The sequence below is a fragment of the Lepidochelys kempii genome, chromosome 3 (assembly GCF_965140285.1).
Source record: "Lepidochelys kempii isolate rLepKem1 chromosome 3, rLepKem1.hap1, whole genome shotgun sequence".
In the NCBI taxonomy this organism is placed as follows: domain Eukaryota; kingdom Metazoa; phylum Chordata; order Testudines; family Cheloniidae; genus Lepidochelys; species Lepidochelys kempii.
In genome coordinates, this window is record NC_136382.1 from 78,619,578 (window position 1) to 78,643,807 (window position 24,230).

At 39.1% G+C, this 24,230-nt stretch overlaps 1 protein-coding gene across 5 annotated transcripts in view; it reads left to right on the plus strand.

Moving 5' to 3' along the window:
• The window catches only part of GRIK2 (glutamate ionotropic receptor kainate type subunit 2), a 612,718-nt gene that overhangs the window by 388,485 nt on the left and 200,003 nt on the right, over positions 1-24,230 (plus strand). The gene's annotated exons all lie outside the window — the stretch shown is intronic.

The following is a 24,230-nucleotide window of genomic DNA, read 5'->3' on the forward strand; positions in this document are numbered from 1 at the left end:
TAACTGATTGCCATACATTCTCAGTATGAACCAGGAGGCCTCTCCTGTTGCACCCTTCTCCTTGTGTTTCCTCCCGGTATCCCACTTCCCCACTTACTTCAGGGCTTAGGTCACCATCCCCCAGCGAATCTAGTTTAAAGCTTTCTTACTCAGTAAGCAAGCCTGGCTGAGAAGATGCTCTCCCTTCTATTCTTTAGGCAAATCCTATCTCTTCCTAGCAATCCTTCCTGGAAACACATACCATGGCTGAAAAATACAAAGCCTTCTCTCCAACACCACCCGCGTAACCACGCATTTACCTCCACAATTTGATGGTCTCTACCTGGGCGTTTTCCTTCAACAGGAAGATGGATGAGAACACAACTTGCGCTTCAAACTCCTTTATCCTTCTTCCCAGAGCCAGGCAGTCTGTAGTGACCTGCTCAAGGTCATTTTTGGCTGTATCGTTGGTGCCCACATGGAGAAGCAGGAAGGGGTAGCAGTCCAAGGGCTTGATCAGTCTCGGCAGACACTCAGTCACATCCTGAATTCTAGCTCCAGGCAAGCAGCACTCTTCTCTTGTTTCCCGGTCTGGACGACACATGGATGATTCCATCCCCCTTAGGAGGGAGTCTCTGACCACCACCATCCATCTTCTCCTTTTGAGAGCAGTGATTGTGGAACCTCCATCCTTAGGACAATGCATCCCATGCCTTCCGGTCGATGATGTCTCCCTCTGATCACTCTTCCAAACCATCCTCTGCCATAGTACCTGTGCAGAGAGCCTGAAAATGGTTTCTTACCTTTACCTGCACACAACAGTTTGCCAGCAGGTTTCACAGATACTTGATGTCAGTAGAGTACTGGTGAGAGTCTAGAATCTTGGGTTCCAGACTCTGGAAGGGAATATGCTCAGACTGTTCTACCCATTCCCCAAAAGCTTTACCCCTTCTGCCCTGACCCAATCCTGTCTGTTCCCTGCCCCTGGCTTCTTGTACCATCCCCAGTCTCCAAATCAGAGGCATCACATGTCAGTCCCAATCTCCTTCCCAGCAAGTCTAGTCTCATTCCTCTGGGCTCCCAGTCACAGTGTTCCTTTGCCACTCCTAGTTTCACTCTCTATTCTCAGCTCTCCATCATATCCCCAAGTTTTTTGTCCTCGGTCTCCTTGCCCATCAAGTCCTTCTCCCGCTCCTTCTCAGCTCCTCATTTAATCTGTCTTTCCCCCCCACCTTGGCCTCCAACCACACAAACACCCCCATGTAACCTGTGTCCACTGATTCTGTCCAAATCTGTGTCCCAGTCTCCTTGTCTGATCTCAGTGGCTCTCCTTCCTGCATGGCTCCTCTTCTTTATCTCTTTGCACAACTAGTCCTAGTGCCCTCTGCAAGCTCAAGCTCCTCATCTTCCCCACCCCCAATGGTTCTCAGCCCCAGTTTAATTGCCCAGCTTGCCCTCATCTCCTATTCCCCACCCCGAGTCCTCATCCGGTCTCCATCTCCCCCACACCTACTGACTCACAGTCCCCACCCCAGTTCTTAGTCCCAGTCTGCTTCCTTGGCCAGTTTATCCTCCTCCCCAGACCCAGTCCTATCTTCCCCACTTCCATTCCCAGTCTCTTTCTCCTCCCTCCCCCTGCCAGCCTTCAGTCCCAATTTCTGCCCCATCCATGTCCCATTCTATAGCCACTGCCCACCCCCAGCACATGTCCTCTCTGCATTTGAATCAGGCATTTCCCAGGCATGTCCCCACTTCATTCTCCTCCACCATGTCTGGGTCAATCAGGAAGTTATTGAGGGAACAGGACAGACCAGCTACCTCATTCCTTTTGGTTGCTTGAAACCATACCCAGCATAGCACAGAGCAACACAGAGATGCAATTGCAAGGAAAGTTATACTCAGCCCTGGGTTGAGGCATACTCAGTTCTGGCAGAATGTTTGGGGAATTTATCTGCAAATATATAAGTACTCTCTACTAAGCATTGTGAATTGCAGATTTTCAAAGGCTTGTATCTTGGCCAAATTTGGGATTTTCATGGGTATGGCAAAAGACACATCTCTGACACAAGCTCTCAAGCCCATGCTGTAAAACATGGGGGCGCAAGAGCTTCTCAAAGAAAAGGTCACCAGAAATTTTTAACATAGTTAAAAAATCCCTCTATTTTTCCTTTAGTCTCATTCTCAAATATCTGAAGCTTTTTGACTGAAATTAAATATATATAACAGCCTAAGGCAGACACCTCAGGCATTTTGACAGCACGGTTACATATATTCTTTCTGGATAGTAAAATTATCTAGCCTTTTTAAAAGTCTATCTATAATATTCAACAGTGTGACCTGCACCAGTGATTTTTTTACATATTAACTATGCAGTGTATGGAGACCTATGTCCCTTGATCAATTTGTTCTACAACCCCTCATTCTTGTATTTTGGGATAACGGGAAAGAATTAATCAACTTTTGGTGTATCCGTCATAAGCTTTAATATAGTGGTCATGAAATAAATAATAATATCTAGCTCTAATGTAGTACATTATAAAAGAGGGCAGTATCAGTGTGCCCATTTTACAGATGGGGAAAATGAGGAACAGAGAGATTAAATGAATTCTCCAAGGACACCCAGCAGGCCAGGGTCTCATTTGTCCACAGGTACAAAAGAATTACTGAGAATCACAGTGATTTTCTGTTTGAAATAGTGCAGAGGACAGCTGGCATATTGGATATTGTTGTGTTGGTTACTTTTTGCAAATGCTGACTTTTTAATGGCAACTGCTGTTCCTCAGTCAACTTCCCTCAAATACTTTTCTTGTCCAGGGTAGTTTTTGCCATTTCTTGCCATATTTAAGTCCTATTATACTATCTTTTTAGTCCTACCTTCTTAGTTTCAGGCTGGGGTTTCCACTCTTGATGCAAAACTTTCTCAGGATGGCTAGAACCTCTGCCCTCACTGGAGTCTGGAACACTGCAGAGGAGTTAAACTCCAAAGCGTGTATCAATAATTCTAACCCATTATGCCATAGCTGAGAAGTGGTTTTCAGTCCATCAATATACATTAAGAATTAATGTGCTCCTCTGGTGCCATGTGCGTTCAGTTGCTAAAACAATCCATTTTTATACCATGGCAAAGGTCAAATAACTATAACCAATTGTTTCGTCTACGAATAACACAATCCAGGTTCTTCCTCTGTTTAAAAAAACACCTTTTTTTCCACCTTGTAAAAAGTATGGATAATTCTGTGTTATGTAGGTGGCATGATTTGGTCATTCCAAGAACCTTTGTGGTTTTCGTGTTGCTCCATAAACTGCTTCCTAAAATAACTTTCCTGTTACCCACTCTGTAACACATCTAAAGGTATTTTTGTTTTGTTTTGTTAAAATTAGTCTGATTATTCTGACATGGCACTTAAATTTCTGATAACTTCCCGCAGTATCTTAGAATATTTTCCCAATTATAAATGGTTTGTACAAGACCCAGTTCTCCCACCACTGCAATGCAGCTTCATCTGGGCTGGACTATGGCAGTTTGTATAACTGAACACAGCAGGTTAGATCAAGAACATATTTAATTAAAACTATAGGCAAAGATTAAATAGGCTGAATGTAATTACCCTTATTGGAATTTGGCCAGGCCGCTGGGTCTAGAGTGCTAATACCCATTCTGTTGCCAAAAAAAAAAAAAAATTAAAAATTACCAGCGCTCCACACTTTGATTTTTAAATCTCATTCCAAAGATGACACTTGTAACCACACACAGCTGCTGAGAAAATGTGGGCCCATTGGTGTTTGACTGATTCAGAGGGAAGAGTGCCACCAAATCTATTATCTGCATCATCCAAGGTTTTCCTTGGCAATCTCCCTTCCAATTACTGACCTTGCTCATTTTGGGAGATGGGACAGGATGACACCTTAAGAAACATTTTAAAACAGATAATATGAAATATTTTACCTTGCCATGTATAATTAATTTCCCACTTAGCGCTACAGATAATTATTGAGGTAACTAGTCTTTCAGTATTGAAAAGAATATAAAAAGTCATTTAAATACTATAGCTTTTTGTAAGCCCAAAACACTGAATTAAATATGTTGTAAGTTTTAATATTTTTAATTATTAGCTCAGAATGTTGTAGTTTTTTTTTTTAAAAATAAGAATAGCACTGATAGTTATGACAAGGGTAAAAGGTACATATACTTTCGATAAAAGAGTGGCATTTTTCTTTTGTTTATCATCCCTGTTAGCAGATGTTAGAACCCTGTGTAAAGGTGCTGAAGTTGTTCTGACTCAGCATGGCAAATGTAGTTTGATTCCACTCAAGATATAAGGGAGGTGAAAGTGGCTCTCTAGATCGAGGGAATCAAACACAGGAGGGATATCCTAGAGACAGCAAGCTATAGGCTAGGGTGACCAGAGTGTGAAAAATCAGGATGTGGCAATAGGCACCCATATAAGACAAAAGCCCCAAATATCGGGACTGTCCCTATAAACTTGGGACATCTGGTCACCCTACTCGAGGCGTAAGCCTAGGCTGAGCTCTATGGTGGTGCTTGTGAGATGACAGTGAAGCGAAACCTCAGGAAGGCAGGGTGGTTGGGCACTAACTTCATTTCTGGTGACCTGGTTAGGATGATGAGCTTGATTCACATTTCTCTCTGTGACCCTGCACACTGGCTACACTTGCACAAAAGGGTTGCAGAGCAGCCACATGAGTCCCCAGGGGGATTGTCTTTGGTCCAAGAGATCCTCTGCAGAGAGAGTACCACTCCATCCTTTTCTGTATCTCAGTCCAGGATGGAATCTGAAGGCAGAAGAGGGAAAGGTGAAAAGAATTATTATGGCCTCTCTTATTCACTGCTGCAATGATCTATAAGGGGCTATTATAGCAGGGGCCACAAGTTCAGACAGTCCTCATGGGTGTTCTAGCAAGCATTGGAGCTTGGCATCTGTGCAGTGATGAATTCTGCCCTGTGCATTCTGTAGAACTCAGTATATTCACACTTCCAGTCTTCATGTCTTATTCTGGCCTTATTTATCCTATTTTTGCTGTTATCTGTAAGTAATCAGCTTTTGATTCCTTTGTGTGTTCGCAATGCAAAACAATCAGTAAACAAACTAGTTTAGGCTTGCATCATATGTTTGTACAATCTAAGAGACAGTACTGCTAATCTTATTCCACTAGTGAAAGCCCAGTTTTTGCTATATGTACATGCAAAATAGAAATAAAATTACAGGGCTGCAATTCATTTTTGTACAGAAACCAGTATAGAAAATTGTGGAAGGAAATGACTTATAGTTCTTGTTCACAGAAATGCATGACCTGCATTCCTTTTGTTTAATGCATTGAAGTTCACCTAAATTATGGTAGATTTAGAGCATAAGCAGTTGTAAAAGATATACTGTTGCAAGCTAAGCATAACAAATCCATATAGAATTCCTGTAAATTATTGCTGTCTCTTTGAGCCGTACGAAGATGACATATTGAAGTGAGGCAGAGCAGTTGAATTGTGAAACACACTTGTATGCAAAATGTACATTTATGCCTAGTTGTAATATATTTACATGTTTTTACAGTGATGGGTGGGAGACATACCCATTTAATAACCAAAAGGAAAGAAGACCTCCTAGTATTCTAATAGTTTTTTTTTTTCCAGAAAGGAAATTGTTTTGCTGTATAAATTGAAACTCATTCTCTCATATCTCACATAGGCCTCAGCCCAAGTGTGTCTGAACAGTGGTTGACAGAAAATGGTTAGTCTGTAGTCATGACCACTACACCACAAACATTGAAGGCAAATGCTGTAGGCACTCCAACTATTAGAGCCTGATTGAGGTATCTATCAGCCCAAATTCTTGTCAGTTATAGGTGTAGAGGAAACCTGGATTCTTAGTGTCTAGGGACAAATTGCAACCTGGATTCTTAGTGTCTAGGGCTATAGCTTCCCCGTCAGGCCAATCCCTGTTCAATGCACCTCTTCTCCCAAGTGTGACTCTCCCTCAGGATCAGATACTACCATTGTCTTCTGCCTTCCAGCATAGTTCCTGTAACTTAGTTCTACCCCCAAAGTAATTTAATTGGTCAAAGAGGGAAGACTTCTCTGTCTGTCGGAGTGTCAGTCTCTGATTTTCACGAAAGTTGCTTCAGCTCTTCCCTTGCTGGGGAGAGAGAGAGAAATGGCCTTTTCTGTGTTCTTTACAATATTTTATTTGGACAGCATTAATTTTTGCCTTTTTCCAAATAACCAACTGATTGATGTGGCATTTTAATTCTCAAGATGAACTTTAATTTTATGGCCATAATATAGTCCTATATTCTGAGCTTGCACATTGAGCTGCATAGGCATTCTGTAGTGTGGCTTAGCTCTGGCATAGCCCACTGGTATGTGTTGTGCAGGTCCTTTGGTACATGATCCACAGAGAATGTGAGTCTGTTGCCATCACCAGTTACAGAACTTAGTTCTTTACCTTGAGCTGTAGAGGCAAATGTATTCAGCTCTAGAGGGCCCTGGTTTTATCCCCACTATCAGTGAACAAGGCCCACTTATGAGACAATTAACAACAGGGCTTACAGAGTTATATGTTGTGCTGGGACCAGGCTGAAGGTCTTTGGACTAAATTTTGAAGTGCTTAATCAATCCAATCTCCTGCTGAATTTCAGTTTGGGTTTGACTCAGTTGGAGTTTGTTAAGCACAAAAAAAATTGGCCCTTTGGATTTGCATTTTTATTGTTGAGGTTTATGCTTAAAAACGTGTTTCTCCTTGTGTTTTCAATACTTGAATAGTGCCTAAGGCTTTGGTAAGTGCTTTATTAAATTTAAATGCGAGAACAAAATTTTGTCAAATGAGTAGTGCCTTACATGTACTGTAGGGATAGCAGAAATAAATTAGCACTTGGTAAATAAAATCACTGCCAGCACTTCCTTTTAGATTTGTGCCAACATCTTGTTGGTAATAAAATATGTGCTGTATTATATAGCAAATAACTGGAAATATTTTTGCAATGCATGTAAACAGTTGTACATTGTGTAATGCCATAAAATAACATATACTACAAAAAGATTTCATTTTTTTCTCTGTTTAAGGAACTCTGTCAAAAGAAATATTAAAAAGCCATATTTTCCTTTGCAACTGAAAGCTTATACAAATTGAATGTAATATTATGCTGTAATATCATTATGATCTGTAAATATTTGAGCATATTCCAGACAGTAAAAGGCATTGTGTTTTTATCATATTTGTTGTTTTTAATTTAAGCCTCAACTGATGGAATTAAAAGGTTGCATGGGTATCAGCTTGGGGGTGTGTGTAAATTTCTTGCCTTCATGGTGGCTGAGAGAACCATGAATATGTGACTTGAGAAGAAAAAGAACTAAAACAAAAAATTTAAAACCTCCTGATTTGGGGGGCTTAACTCATGATTTATAGAGATTGGGGTGGGAAATATTGAAAGCATCTCAGATTCTTTTGGTTCTTAATGGTTGGGGCCTTTCTAATTTATAGCCAAGAATATTCAAAGAATTAGCTATGGAGCTCTTTAAAGCATTAATGATATTTTGTAATAAAACTTGGAATACCGCGCTAACTGGCGGGGGGAAAGCAAATGTGTGAATATTTAAAAAGAGTAAATGAGATGACTTGGGAAACTATAGAACATTTACTCTGATTTCAATCCAGGGCAAAATCATGAAAAGGCTCCTAAAGGATATATTCAGTAAAGAATTAAAAGATGAGAACATAATTAATGTCAATTAACATGGCTGTATGTGAAATGGGATTTGTCAAAAAAACCCAACAACACTTGACATAATTTTCTGATGAGATCAAAGTTAAAGGTAATTGTGTCAACATAATACACTTACATTTCTGTAAGGCTTACACTTGACATTCTGATTTTAAAAGTTAGCACTATACAAACTCATTTTACCTTGTATTAAATGGATTATAAGTTTATTAAGTGATAGATCATGAAAAGTAATTGTAACTTGGGAATTGTCATCATATGAGAGGAGTTCCTAGTGAGTTTCTGCAGTGATCTGGTTTTGGCCCAATGCTATTCAATATCTTTATCAGGATCTGGAAGAAAATGTAAAATAATTGCTGGTAGATTTGTAGATGACGCAAAAATTGGTGGAGTGATAAATAATGATGGGGAGGTCGATCACACAAACCAATCTGGATCACTTGGTAAGGCAGGCACATTTGAATAACATAAATTTTAACACTGCTAAATGCAAGGTCAGAAGATAAGAACAAAGAACTTAGGTCATGCTTTAAAAATGGGGTATTGTATCCTATAAAGCAGTGACTCTAAAATGGCCTTGAGGTCATGGTAGATAACCAGATGAACATGATCTCGCAGGGAGATGCTGTAGCTAAGAGAGGAATTTAAGTTCTTAGATGTATAATTAGCGGACTGTCAAATAGAAAAAGGATGGTGATATTATCTCTGTATACAACATTAGTGAGACCATTAATATCCAGTTCTGCGGTTCACACTTCAAAAAGGATGTCGACAGATTAAAAAGGGTTCAGAAAAGAGCTATACTAATGTTTTGAGATCTGGAAAACATGCCTTTTAGTGAGAGACTAAAGAAGATTACTTTATTTAGTTTACTGAAGAGAAGGTTAAGAGATAACATGATCACAGTCTACAGGTACCTACACGGGAAAGAGATTTCTAATAGTAGATGGTTCTTTAATGCCTCGGGGGAAAAAAAGGCATAATGAGATCCAATGGTGGGGAGCTGAAGTGAGCCAAATTCAGACTAAACATAAGGAACGATTTTTTAAGAGTGAGGGTAATTACCCATGGGAACAATTTACCTAGGGATCTGGTGGATTTTCCATCACTTGAAGCCTTTAAATCAAGGCCTTTCTAAAAGGTATACTGTAGCTGAAACAGAAGTTATGGGCTCTTGATTGTGAAATTATTGTGCGAGGTTCTCAAGCCTGTGTTATGCCAGATGTCAGAATTAGATGATCATGATGTTCCCTCTGGCCTTACAATCTATGCATCTTATTTTAAAAATAGTTTTTAATTTATGAATAAAGTAGTCAGTTGTCTGCAATAAAAATTGTTGTTGATAATTTACAGGGATAAAAATGACTTTTAGATGCAGTGGGGTTCCAGCATGTAAAGGAGATCCGTTCATTTCCCCCCCCCTCAAATAAACCTACCTTATACTAATATTACTTGTCCACCTTTCCCATAACTATTAACACATCTAAAAGGCATTAATGGATATATTGATATTTACTTTAATTGTACACTTTTTCATTATATGAAAATTAGGGTTTGGAGTGAGAATGAGCAAAAGTCAGATCTGTTTTATTTTTCTCATTTTCTTGGTAATTGAATTTACATAAGTACTTATGTTTTTTTTTTAAATGGAAAAATACTTTACTACAATATCTACTTTATAATCATCTGATTATGGGGTATTGTATCCTATAAAGCCTTGAAAGTACACTTATTTTTGTTAGTCCATCCCTTCTTATGCTTGGGGTAAGCAAGTTGTCAACTGCCCATGCACCCTGCAAGGGTGCTTCTACACTTCCCTCCTCTGTATTCTCCCTCTTCCAGGACCTTTAACACAGAGTCCACATACTTGCTTATCCATTCATCACCTTTATAGGGGTCTGGAATTGTTTAAGAAAAATAAATTCAAAAGTAAAACTCAAAGTCCCAAAAATCTGTCCCTGGGAATGGCTCTTACCTCAGAGCCTGGGTGTGTGAAACGGTTCCTTCACAAAGTCTTTTTATCAATTCTTAGGAGGTGACCTGCTTTGGGACTTCGCATGCAGCTCCTCTCCTCAGACCTGATATCCTTGCAGACTTCCCAGAGTCACCTCCCTCACTCCCTCTGCTCTCTCACGCTTAGGAATCCTGTTTTCTTAAACCATCAGAATAACCCTCTGTGGAAAACTCTGCTGGAGTGAAATCATAAGGAATACGGCTGAGATTTTATTAAGAAGGTTTGGTATAGTTCATAGTCATCCATCTTAATGCTAAGAGTAGTTTCTTGGTCCACTGCTTGTGGTCCCTTAACATTCAATCTGAGAAACACTTGATTAAAATGGGGTTAGTACAAAATGCCTGGCTGAAATAGTAGCTTAATAAATCAACAGCCAGAAACTTCTTGGTTATTTTGAAGGGATAAGCAATGCTATATAAGCTGTTAAATAATGTAATGCATCAGTCCCCATATTTTACGCTTCCTTTCAAAAACTGAATATGGAGTTCTAAAGAAGGAGCTTCTCTCAAACAGCTGGTTGATGAATAAACCAAAAGGTAAATTTCAGTTGTGTAATGATACAGCTCACTTACCAACCTATGGGATTGTTACCTTTTAATTTGTAACTGCAGCTGTAAGATCCAGTCAGCACCAGGACCACTGAATAAGAATGCACCAGAACAGTAGTCAGATTTACTTAAATGGATTGATGATAGCACAAACTATGAGGTAAATTAACAAATTATCTGTGTAGATCTCCTGATACTCTGAGTAATAGTTTTTTCCAGGTAAACATCCAGGCCATAAAAAACAAAGGGAAAAATAAGATGTTGGAAATCACCTCTAAACACCACTGTGCAGATGGAGAGGAAGAATAGCAATTGCACTGAAAAGCCATGATCTGAATGATTCCAAATTATTACTTTCAGTCAGGTTGAACTCATACCATCATTGTTTTTGTTTGAATAATGGCATACAATACAATTATTGGCTCTCATGTTGACAGTCTGCTTTAATTGAAGCCTGGCAGTGTTTTATAGCTGATGGTAGGTACTATTAGGAGATAAAGCAAGACCTTCATTTAAACAATGCATTTTAAAGGCTTGTAGTGAGTACAGATCATTGATTTCCAGAGCTTTGTGGGACTGACCATTGCTATGACCTAAGAGGGTATCCAAAGAAGTCAAGGATCTATTCATTGTCAGCAGGTTCCACTGAAAGTATTTATATTTCTGAAAACTATCTGGCTTGCAATGATAGTTTCAGATCAGAACAAATACACATTGAGAATCTAAGCACCAGTTAAAAATGGTTTTGTAAATTCAGTTCATATGTATTGAAATTGTCAGCAGGCTTACTTTTGTATTAGTAAAGTAACAGCTGCTAAAGCAGCAGCTGAATGTGCTACAGTTAGCTTTTAATTTCTTCTTAATTGCTATAAGTCAGGCCCTCACAAGGGGGAAGCTTTGTGTTATCTAAACTCAATTGCCTACTTTGCCTACCACTTTGGACTTTATGGGGTGCTACTACATTTGGCAAACATAGTAAGAAGGCATGTTTGTTATGGCAATGTGTGAATCTTAAAGCTGCAGACACACTTTTTGTTTGTATATGTCTTGCATACAGAAACAAAACTATATGAAAATAACTGACTAAAATCTAGTGAAAAATCTAGTGAAAGCTGACCCTCTGCCTTTTATTTGCCATGCTGTGCTAACGTAATAGCAGAACTCTTGGACCAATCTCAAATATGCTATGATGCCAAGGCACAAACAAGCAAAAATCAGGGTGGATGCAGTCTTGAAAGCAAACTAAAAAGCTTAAATACCCAAATCATAGACACTGAAATCCAGCTCTTTGCAGATGCCTAATGCAAAACTTATACACCACTCAAATCCTCAAGGTAGGATTTTAGTGGGATTAAAGTGGTACATAGCCTTCCACTGTTTTTTTGCATAGAGATAAATTTCACCCTAACAAAATATAGGCCAAATTTTGCTCTCAGGTAACTAATAAGATCTGTGTGGTTGTAAGGCTGTAAATAAGAGCAGAAGTTGGCTATGTGGGACCTACTCAACTTTACTCTGCATATTATGTATTCATCTACATTGGTGCAAAGTAAATGTAAAAAGTTACCAAATAATGCTCTTGGCACTCACTGTTCACTGGTGCTATGCTGGGAAGCAGGTCCTGAGTGTTTAAATTTAAAAATTACGTTACTATAGAAAGGACCGAAAATTCATTTTTCCTTGACGTATTTCAGAAGTCCTGAGTTCAGGATTCTATTTTACCTTCCAACAGTGATCAGCATGAAAGTGTTTAAAGTGTCATTACCGTTGAAGGGGAAAAACTTAAAATCCTGACATCTTAATCCAAACCTTCTGATTTTGTGCAGTCTAATTAATACATATCTTTACATACATACAAATCTTTCATCCCAGCAGCTTATCCTCCTCAAAACTTGGTGGTTCTTATAAAGTGAAACACATCTCAACCACTTTAGTTTTGCAAACCAAAATCTTACCAAGAAGGTTTTACCAAACCACACCCAAAAAGTAGCCACCTCACCCCATCACCAAATAATGTGTCTATAAATTATTCAGTATTCTTAAAACACAGTTCATTACATGGATAACATGACAGCTGCTTAGAGAGGCTTGTTACAGTGTTAGTTTTCAACATATGGTACCAGTAATAACATATGACCCATGTTTTGGCCTATACACTGCTCTTGATTTAGAAGTGAAATGTTTATTAATGTCAAGTCGAGCTGCATGGATGGACTGAAGGCAGTATAATTTAATATCTTGTGTGCTGGGAGCTTGTATGCCAAATTTCAACCTAGTGCAAGCTGAAGAATGATTATCCTCATTTTCCCCCTGACCCTCACTTTGTGAAAAAGAGAGGATCAAAGTCAGTAATAACCCAGTATGGTATGTGTCTAATTAAAATATAAAGAAGAAGGAAGGGAGGCTCTGCCAATAGGATAAATCCTGCCCTCGCTATGATGTCTCTGAAAGATCCCTATAGCTCCCACATAGCAGCAGGAGCTACAGAAGAGAGAAATGTTTCTGCAGCTAGGATCAGGGAGACTGGAGGTAGGGTTCTAGCACAGCATGACAGAGGGAGGATCAAGCAACCCCAACCTTGAAAGTCCTGCTTAGTGAAAGATCAATCATACACCAGCAGCACACATGCTCACTGTGCTCGGACAATAGGGGGAATGAGTAGATACCCATGCCCCACCTCAGAGTTAGGGGGTGGGGGTGGAGAGGTCTAGCACCCATCCAGAATATCTCAGTACCTGGAAAAAAACAGGTGAGGAAAGATGTCAGGGTTAGATGTGATTGGTTTAATTGACCCTGGAAAATAGTCACCTAGGCTTTGGCGAACTCCCCTCCTTCCTGCTGCAGGCAGGACATTTCTGACTTTCTCTCTTCACTCCTGGGTTGAAGGACCACATAGATGGAGAAGAAGATGGAGGCCCTGCCTGGGCCAGCATCTTTCCTTTTGAAAGGAGGGGACCACACTGAGAAGGGTTTAGGGGTGTGAGGGAGGATGGCCAGACACTGCTTTCTGTTTCCTCTCCCCTCCTAGTAATCCTGTACTTCAAAATCCTAACATGAGGGAGATAAACCAGCGCCATCTTGCCTCAGTGGATTTGAATGTGTGTGAAGGGAAAGGATGGCTGTGGGAATCAGAGGAACATCAGAGCCCAGGTGGCCAGTTTACAGAGTCAGAGTACACATCATGCTACTTGATGCCCCACACACCAGGGGTATCCCTAAAGGATGAGACATGTTGTGGGAGCAGGTTTGAAGCACTTATCTACCTCACTTGCAAATCTTTGGAGAAAGATGGCCAGCGGTGTTTGATCCTGCCCTGTGTCCTTTTCAAGTATCTTGATTATATCATTGGCCTGCCCTGTTCTATTAAAATAAGAGCACTTTTGAGTGGCAGAGTGATGATAACTAGCAAAATAAATCCCTGGTTTACTTTGGAAATGCTTAACATCCTTTATATAAAAACACTTAACATCCTTTAGGAAATGCTTTCCCAATGTTCCCTTAAAGTGATACAATTCTCAATTTACACTGGTACAATTGTATTCCTTCGGGCTCCCCACCCACATACACACACCGAAGCAAAACTGGCCATATTTATTGTTTCTGTTACTCCACTGAATCAATGGCACTACAGTGAGGTGAACTTGGCCCTTGGCTCTGTTCAGTTTGTAATTTTTCTTTTTAAAGAAAACAGCTGCTGAAGAGTTCATTGACTGTAGTGGAGATACTTTTCAGAGTAGCAGCCGTGTTAGTCTGTATTCGCAAAAAGAAAAGGAGTATTTGTGGCACCTTAGAGACTAACCAATTTATTTGAGTGTAAGCTTTCATGAGCTACAGCTCACTTCATCGGATGCAACTATACCTTATTTTTAATTCATAAAACACCATTCTCCACAGGTAAAATATCAGCATTATTATATTTTTCCTTGGTCACTCTAGGCTTTGAATCTTTTTTCCTTTTCCTACATTGCATCTTCATTGTGTTGGGCTCTAATGTAAAGTTATTGGGACAAAGTCAATAGACTCAGTGGGTTTTCACAAGAGTTGAATTTGGCCTATCCTTCTCTCAGCTGCTTTTCCTTTTTTTTTTTTTTGGCCTATAATTTATAATATGAGAATTTTGTGCTCCTGAAAGTAGAAGGCTAACAGCGCTGACTAAAACCAGCCCTAATTCAAGTTTCCATTCATAGCTTGACCAATGCACCTCAATTCCAGCTTGCAAGCCCCCTGCTATTCGAATCATTTGTCTGTCTTGAAAAGAAGCTGCTGCAGTAATTGTGTCAAATTATATGGTGGTTTTGTGATAGGACAAGGCAATTGGCTGAGTCCACAACATTCATTTTTACTTGTGATTTAAGGCAGGCTTTAAACTTAGGCCTATTGTGCCACCTTATCTTCTTAGGTTAGTTTGTCATGCATTGTAAAGTGTTCCAGCCTAGGATGGCAGGGTTCTCTGACTGACATTATGAACATTTTTAACATCCAAATTGCTATAACATTCAAAATGATGCCACTATAGCAGACATTCTAATGAAGTTGAACATACTCATTAAAATGTTGCTATGAACTAAAAAAAAAAAAACCAATTAAATTTTTATCCTTACTCCTTTCAGGATTATCATAGTGTGTTTTCCTGCCTATAGTTGGTTCCTTATCTTTGTTCCTACATATTGAATGCTTTTGACATGCTTTAATATTAACTTTAAAAAAGAAAGGTGGAGTAGAAATAATGTTTAAAATATTTGTCATATTGTATCAAAAATCCCTAAAAAGTAGGTAATTGATTGGATGTACCAGAGAAGCTATAGATGTTCACTGAGTGAGTGCAGGAATGTTTTTCTAAGTTCCAAACCCCTGCATCTTTTATAATTTCAGCTGGCTGCTTTTCTCTGTAATTGAAAGACTTACGCAATACATTGTACTATGAGATGCTGATCTGAGGTTACACAGCGCTTTAGAGAATTTAGGCAGTTTCTGTAAAAATGATCATTATATTAAAAATCCAGTGCTGTCTCAGGATTAGAAACTGTGTCCCTCGTTCTAATGTTTTCTCTCTGACTCAGCTCTGAACCAGTGCCACAGTATGGTATTAGGTGGAACTGTGCTATGGGAGGTCTTTTGAATAAGACAAAAAATAAAGATCCTGATCATTGTTATAAATAGCTTGAAGTCATTTTCTAGTCCTAATGCTTTTTTCTCAAGAATAGAACATTGTACTCCCATTCCTGTCCAAATTACAGTGCAGATAATTAAATTCTGTTTATCTGAATTCTCACTAAAGTTTTACCTGGATATGGTATCCTCCTTCAGATTACATTCCAAACCATTACATAGTGTTGTTGTATACTAATCAACAGCTGCTGTCACTTTGCACCACAGAGGTGATAGTGGTGGTTAATATGAACTCTGTGTGTCTGTTGTATTTTGTATTGCAGTTTAAATTTGTAAAACACTTTAATATATTTTACACAGTGACGTCTCCCCTACATTGAAATATTGCCCCAAGTCATTTATATCAGCATCAGAACATCACTGATTTAAAAGGAAATTGACCCTCCAGTAGGTGTGACAGGCACAATTTTGTAGCTATTGTACTTTAAAATGATATCACGATGTAGAATCTCCATGTATTAAAAGTACATTAGGGAGATTTTTTTTAAATCCTCATGTTTTGATCACAGGGGGAAAAATATCCCTATTGCAGGATACCTCTCATAAGAATGGCATACTGCATTAGGCCAAAGGTCCATCTAGCCCAGTATCCTGTCTTCTGACAGTGGCCAATTCCAGGTGCCCCAGATAGAATGAACAGAACATGTAATTATCAAGTAATCGATCTCTGGTTGCCCATTCCCAGCTTCTGGCAAACAGAGGCTAGGGACACCATCACTGTCCATCCTGGCTAATACTTATAGATGGATCTATCCGCCTATGTAGTTCTTTTTTTAAAACTTGGCCTTCACAACATCCTCTGGCAAAAAGTTCCACAGGTTAGTTGTGCGTTGTGTGAAGAAATACTTCCTTCTGTTTGTTTGTGCTCTCAGCTGTAGAGCACTTGCAATACATCAAGTTTTGGAACAGATTCTGGCTCTGTGTTTCCAATGGTGTTCTGCATCTGTGATACTATGGGCAACAGCCAGTGCAATGCCTATCAGCTGGGAAGGGAGCAAGCTTTGGTGGGGGAGGAGTGCCTATGTTTAGCACAAAGCCAATATGACTTCCACCATCTTGGCCAGCAAATCAGAGATTGAAGTTGGGACCTCCTGAGCTAAAAGCATGAACTAAAGAGGAGAGGCTCCCCCACTAGAGTGGTAACAACTCAGCCTCTGCAGCTTAGCCACCGAAAGGGACCTGTAATGCACACGCGCGGCAGTGGGTTACACCTGCACAGTGTGGTGACATCACCATGCACAGGCCATGCCCATTGCTGATGGCAGGTCTCTATTGTTGGTTCTGCCACTGTAATCTTCAATCTGGAACAGCCTGCATTTGCTGCTTCCTTTGCTGCATTCCACAACAATTGAAAGGGTTTGCAAGTGAGTGGGAAGTAAATGAGACCAAAAAATAGGGGCACAAACTGGTGTTCTACATTTCACTCATTTGGTGCTCATTTTGATAGGTTGTGTCACACACTACCAGGTTTGAAAGTTGGGAGGTATGGGTTGCAGTCATTAGGAACATAGGTACGTCTAATCATAGAATCACATGACTGGAAGGGACCTCGAGAGGTCATCTAGTCCAGTCCCCTACATTCATGGCAGGTTAATTATCTAGAACATTCCCAACAGGTGTTTGTCTAACCTGCTCTTAAAAATCTCCAATGATTGAGATTCCACAATCTCCCTAGGAAATTTATTCCAGTGCTTAACCACCCTGACAGGAAGGAAGTTTTTCCTAATGTCCAACCTAAACCTACTTTGCTGCAATTTAAGCCCATTGCTTCTTGTCCTATCCTCAGAGGTTAAGAAAAACAATTTTTCATCCTCCTCCTTGTAACAACCTTTTACATACTTGAAAACTGTTATCATGTCCCCTCTCAGTCTCCTCTTTTCCAGACTAAACAAATCCAGTTTTTTCAATTTTCCCTCATAGGTCATGTTTTCTAGACCTTTAATCGTTTTTGTTGCTCTTCTCTGGACTCTCTCCCATTTGTCCACATCCTTCCTGAAATGTGGCACCCAGAAATGGACACAATGTTCCAGCTGAGGCATAATCAGAAAGGAGTAGAGCAGAATAATTATTTCTCGTGTCTTGCTTACAACACTCCTGCTAATACATCCCAGAATGATGTTCGCTTTTTTGAAACAGAGTTACACTGTTGACTCATATTTAGCTTGTCGTCCACTATGACCCCCAGATCCCTTTCTATAGTATTCCTTCCTAGGCAGTCATTTCCCGTTTTGTATGTGTACAACTGATTGTTCCTTCCTAAGTGGAGTACTTTGCATTTGTCCTTATTTAATTTTATCCTATTTACTTCAGACCGTTTCTCCAGTTTGTCCAGGTCATTTTGAATTTTAATCCTATTCACCAAAGCACTTGCAACCGCTCCCAGCTTGATATCATCCACAAATTTTATAAGTGTTCTCTGTATGCCATTATCTAAATCACTGATGAATAGTTCCAGAATGATCCCTGCGGGACCCCACTCATTATGCCCTTCCAGCATGAACGTGAACCGCTGATAACTACTCTCTGGGAATGGTTTTCCAAAGAGTTTTGCACCCACCTTATAGTCCATCTAGGTTGCATTTCCCTAGTTTGTTTATGAGAAGGTCACCCTGTCAAAGAAAACTATCAGGTTGGTTTGACATGATTTGTTTTTGACAAATCCATGCTAACTGTTACTTATCACCTTATTATCTTCTCGATGTTTGCAAATTGATTGCTTAATTATTTGCTCCAGTATCTTTCTGGGTAGAGAAGTTAAGCTGACTGGTCTGTAATTTCCTGGGTTGTCCTTATTTTCATTTTTATAGATGGGCACTATTTGTGCCCTTTTCCAGTCTTCTGGAATCTCTCCCATCTTCCATGACTTCTCAAAGATAATCATTATTGGCTCAGATATCTCCTCAGTCAACTCCTTACGTATTCTAGGATGCATTTCATCAGGCCCTGGTGACTTGAGGGCATCTGATTTGTCCAAGTAATTTTTAACTTGTTCTTTCCCTATTTTAGCCTCTTCTGTTCCTGCCTCATTTTCACTGGCATTCACTATGTTAGACATGCAATCACCACCAGACTTCTTGGTGAAAATCAAAACAAAGAAGTCATTAAGCACTTCTACCATTTCCACATTTTCTGTTGTTATTTCCCACCCCACATTGAGTAATGGGCCTACCATGTCCTTGCTCTTTCTCTTACTTCTAACGTATTTGTAGAATGTTTTCTTGTTACCCTGTATGTCTCTGGCTAGTTTGATCTCATTTTGTGCCTTGGCCTTTCTGAAGTTGTCCCTAGATACTTGTGTTATTTGTTTATATTCATCCTTTGTCATGTGACCTAGTTTCCACTTTTTCTAGGACTTTTTTTTTTTTTAAGATTATTGAAGATTTCCTGGTTAAGCCAGGGTGGTCTCTTGCCATACTTCCTATATTTCCTACTCAGTAATATACTTACCTCTTGTGCCCTTAATAATGTCTCTTTGAAAAACTGCCAACTGTCTTCTATTATTTTTCCCCTCAAACTTGCTTCCCATAGGACCTTACCTACCAGCTCCCTGAGTTTGCTAAAGTCTGCCTTCTTGAAATCCATTGTCTTTATTTTGCACAAAATACCATATATCTATTCAAGTGTTTGAGCAGTGATTTTTGTTGTTCAAAACTTACAATCAAAATAACATTAAAAATTACCTTTGTCAGTTATAAGTGAATTTAGTGCTTCAGAAAAATCATTTTATCCATAGAACAGATACAGATAGGTGCTGGAAATGCAAACTTTGAACAGCCTCGTGAGTGTGTCTTAAATAATTTCCTTTTAGGTAAAGGTTAAGGATGGGAGCTCAATTCAGTATCTAAGGCTTGCCATCTGCAGCTACTAACAAAGATGCCATTTTGTGTAAGTTGTGATGCCCACGGAAGTCATTTGTAATTTTGTTTAAAAATTGCTAGCAGGATATTGTCCTTAAGGGAAGGGGATGCATGTTTTCAAACTGGTGTATGGGGATTCAGTCACATGAACCCATGAACTATATGTCCATTACTAGATGATAATGATATTGCTTGTACCAATAACGTCAATAATATTGCAGAAAAGGCAGAAGTGTTCAATAAATATTTCTGTTCTATAACATATAATATAATCTCATTTTGTGCTGATGAAAACACTCTTCCCTGTCCGCTAGTATCTGTGGAGGATGTTAAACAGAAGCTACTAAAGCTAGACATTTTAAAAATTAGCAGCAAGATAACTTGAATCCAAGATTTTTGAAAGAGCTGGCTGAGGATCTTGCTGGACTGTTATTGTTGATTTATTTTCAATAAATCTTGGAGCACTGGGTAAGTTCCAGGAGACTGGAAGAAAGCTAATGTGCCAATTTTTCAAAAGTTTAAACAGGATGACACGGGTGATTATAGGCCTGTCAGCCTGACATTGATCCCCGACAAGATAATGGAGATGCCAATATGGGACTCAATAAAGACTTAAATTAGGGTAGTGTAATTAATGCAAATCAATATGGGTGTATAGAAAATCAAAGTAAATTGATATCTTTTTTTGATGAAATTGCAAGTTTTATTGATAAAGGTATTAACTTCTTTATCAATGACCTGGAAGAAAACATAAAACAGTCATTGATAAAGATTGCAGATGACACAAAGGTTGGGGGTATGGTCAATAAAAACAAAGACAGGAAACTCATACAAAGTAATTTGGATTGCTTAGTAAATTGGGCGCAAGCAAACAATATGTGTTTTAATATGGCTAAATGTAAATGTAGACATCTAGATTCAAAGAATATAGGCCATACTTACAGGATGTGGGTCTCTATCCTGGAAAGCAGTTGGTCTGAAAAGGATTTGGGTGTCCTGGTAGATAATCGGCTGAACAGGAGCTCCCAGTATGATGCTGTGGCCAAAAGAGCTAATGCAATCTGGGGATGCACAAATAGGAAGAGAGAGGTTATTTTACCTCTATATTTGGGGCACTGGTGGAATCGCTGCTGGAATAATGGAATAATGGAATAATAACATCAAGAAGGATGTTGATAAATTGGGGAGGGTTCAGAGAAGAGTCTCAAGAATGATTAAAGGATTAGAAAACGTGCCTTAACACAATTGAGTTCTTTAAGTCTATCTATTTAGCTGGGGCCTTTTCCCACTGCAGATCTCTTTCCCTGCGGTGAGGGAAGGCTCCAGCTGCAAGGAGCTGGTAGAGCCTTTCCTGCTGCCTCCTAGCTGCTAGAGTCTTTCCCCATAGTGTGGAAAGGTTTCAGCAGCAGGATGCTGCATTGCTAAAAATAGCAGTGTGGATGGGGAGACAGAGCTTGGGTGAGTAAAGAGCCATCAGGTGTGTCTTTACTTGACTCACCTAAGCCCAATGCTTCGCCGCTCACACTGCTGTTTATATTCCTGTTAAGGGGACTGTGCAGGTACCTACGCTACAAGCCACTGAATGAAGCATGCAGTATCTTGAGAGTCTTTTAGCTTAATCATTGTACCCTACCTGGTAAAATGAACAACTCTGGGCTTGAATCATCATGTGTCTTTACAATATCAATTACAGTGTTTACACATGCAGACTCCGTTGTTGATTTTAGAAGATATGCAACAGTATCTCATGTCGAGGACCATGACATTAATACTGCTGGATCAGTTGTGTGTGGTGTGTTGAGCACAATAGTTAGACTGACACCAAGGACTTCTGACAATGGCATTTTTTATTAAGATGAAACCCCAAATAACTCTCTCCCCACAAATAACTCACTGTGGAGATTTTCATAAAGATGGGGAAAATAGCCAACATACCAATTTCATCCCTATTGTAATTCCATTCACATGAGTAGAATTATACTGGGATGAACTCTCTCTCTCTATATATATATTCTGTAGTTTGGTTTGATTTGGTGTTTTTCAATAAGATGATGATTCAGTGCTGTGAAATTAAAACAAATTCTACACAATCTAGAAGCCACAGTTATGGGTGCAGTGTAAGTACCTGAATAGACTGGAACAGACATGTTATAGCTATCGGGTTCTCATTTACAGATGACATAAGCATATATCTCCTTCATATTGCATTGTGAGTTTGTCCTATTATGTTTTGATGCATGAATTGTACAGTGACAAATAAAGCTGAAGAAGGTTTTATAAGCTATTATGTATTCTTCCAAGATATTTAGACTCAGTAAAGCAGCATCAGCATCCAAATGTGTATTTATTTATTTATTTATTTATTAAACTAAGGTAATGTTTTATATTGTGGTTTCTTACCTTAAATATAATATTTATTACAACCACTTTAATATTTAGAATATAAACCATTAATTAGTATCCTATATATGATCTCTTAATGGGGGTGAGGAGTAGCAGAGCTCTAACCATCCAATATAGTGAAATACAGTATGTAGCTAATTGCCTAGTTCAGTATAAATTCTTTTTCCTAAAGCCTGGGACATTTGTTTTTTTTTAATGTTGCAACTTGGCTCGTGGGAATCTTTTGCATGAGAAGATGGTAGTTGCGTCCTTTCTCATAACTTTTGCGCAACTTTAGGAACAGGGCATCTAAGGGAGGAAAAGCATGTGGGAATGGCCTACTAACATGAACAGACAGGGCCCCAGATGAGAATATATTTCTCTCAAACACTGGTGTGGTTCATGAATTTCAGCTCTAGCCAATACATGAGCTTCCCTGGACAAGAAGAGTGTGTGATTCACAGGCACTTGGTGTAGCACTCTGTGACCCCCCTCTAGTGATAGGTGGGCCACAAATTGAGGTGAGTGAACCTTCTACACCTTTTGCTAACAGGAGCATGAGTGCTGGAACAATTTTTATAGTGGGGATGCTGAGAGCTGTTGAACCAAACTGTAAACACTGTGTATAGTGGAAACCACTTCAAGTCAGGGTGTGCTACTGCACCCCCAGAATCCCTAGTTCAAACACCTATGAACTGGAGGCTCATGTTTTAAGATCGTGAAGTCCTAGGTTCAAACCCCATTGCCAACGACCCACCCAGTGCCCTGTGTTATAGAGCCATGGGGGGCGGTATCTCCTCAGAGTCTATAACAGCTACCCTCAGCCTTTGATACTTATTACCACAAGAATTAATGGCTGTCTGGTGATGCTACAGTTTATTTTTTGTATTTCAGTAAAAAGCTGCAGCTGTAGCCTTTAATCCAAGTGAGTTATATAGTCTTTCTGTATCATCCAGGGGGCATTAGTAAAAAGTGGCCCAAAAATACTGATATTTACCTCTTACGATGCAACATTACTATGCTATGGCCTGATTAATACCTTTGAGGTTTGAGCACCAATGAGAATTGAGAGCATTCAGCACCTTGCAATACTGAGCTCTTAGTAAATAACTTGCACAATGTTATCTTAGTTTTGCACAAATAACAAACATACTTATGGAGTAAATTCAGTGACATCATAAATATGCATAGGAACAGTGAAATACAGTACACAGATTATAGAACTTCATGAAATGGTATGCAGCAAGCACAAAGTAATCTGAGAAAAATGTAACTGAGAAAAATGTAATGATGGCTGAAGCATATAGAAACATAAAATGTATGCGATTTTTGGCTATATACACAATACAAACTGAGAAAAATATATTAATCTATACCACATCGCTGGAAATAAACTGTACATCAACTGTATTATTTAGGCTTAGGACAGGCATTTTAAAAATAACATGCTATTGTCACAATAGTTATTCCATCTCTCTTTCATTACATCTCTCTCAATCTCTATAACTGATCATAGAATCTGGCTAATCTGCACCTTCTTAACTTGGATACTTTGTAATCATCCCCCAAAATTGCGAGTCTTTCATCAGCCATCAATACAGATTTGAATAGTCAGTGCTGTAGTTAGATTGCATGTTACTTTGATGTCTTTATTTTTACAAAATACAGTATATTTACTAAGTATTAGAGGGTAGCCATGTTAGTCTGTATCCACAAAAACAACAAGGAGTCCGGTAGCACCTTAAAGACTAACAGATTTATTTGGGTATAAGCTTTTGTGGTTAAAAAAACCCACTTCTTCTCTCATGCCCAAATAAATCTGTTAGTCTTTTCGGTGCCACCGGATTCTTCATTGTTTTTTAGTATATTTACTAGTTTGCTATGCATTTTTGACATAATTAAAACTGAATGGCAGCCGACAAAATACTTTTTGTGAAGTGTGGGTTTTTTTTTGTTTTTGTTTTGTGTTTAAGTGTTCACTTACTTATGGGTCACAAAATTCAGTAATTTACAATGAGGTCACCTAGTCATTCATGCAAATTAGTAAGGATATAGCTACATAGCTAGAAATTGTTCCCCATGGTTGTTTTGCAGGTGCAGCATATATGAGAACTGTTAATTGTCACAGTAAAACTGTTCTGTACATTTTCTATTTCCATCAAAATATCCTTCTGCTAAAATAAACACAAGCAGCCTTCTCCTTCCCTACTCCCAGTTCCTCCACCCACCCACACACAAAGCTATTTAAAAGTTTTGGGGTAAGATTGTGATATCATTCGGTATGTTGCTTGTATCTTAGTCTATAAAGATTCTCATTGAAGTTAATTGGTTTACTCCTGGAAGAAGATGCAAGTAAGGGAATCAGAATCTGGCTCTAAATATATGGTCTGGTTCTATCATTTCTTTGGAGCTAAACTAGTATAATGGAATGGGGAATCATTCACTATGGGCCCCATTGAAGTTAATTGGAGTTTTCCCACTGACTTCAGCAGATCCAGGATTTCACCCTATATCTATAGAATTACTACTTGAAAAGCATTCATGTTC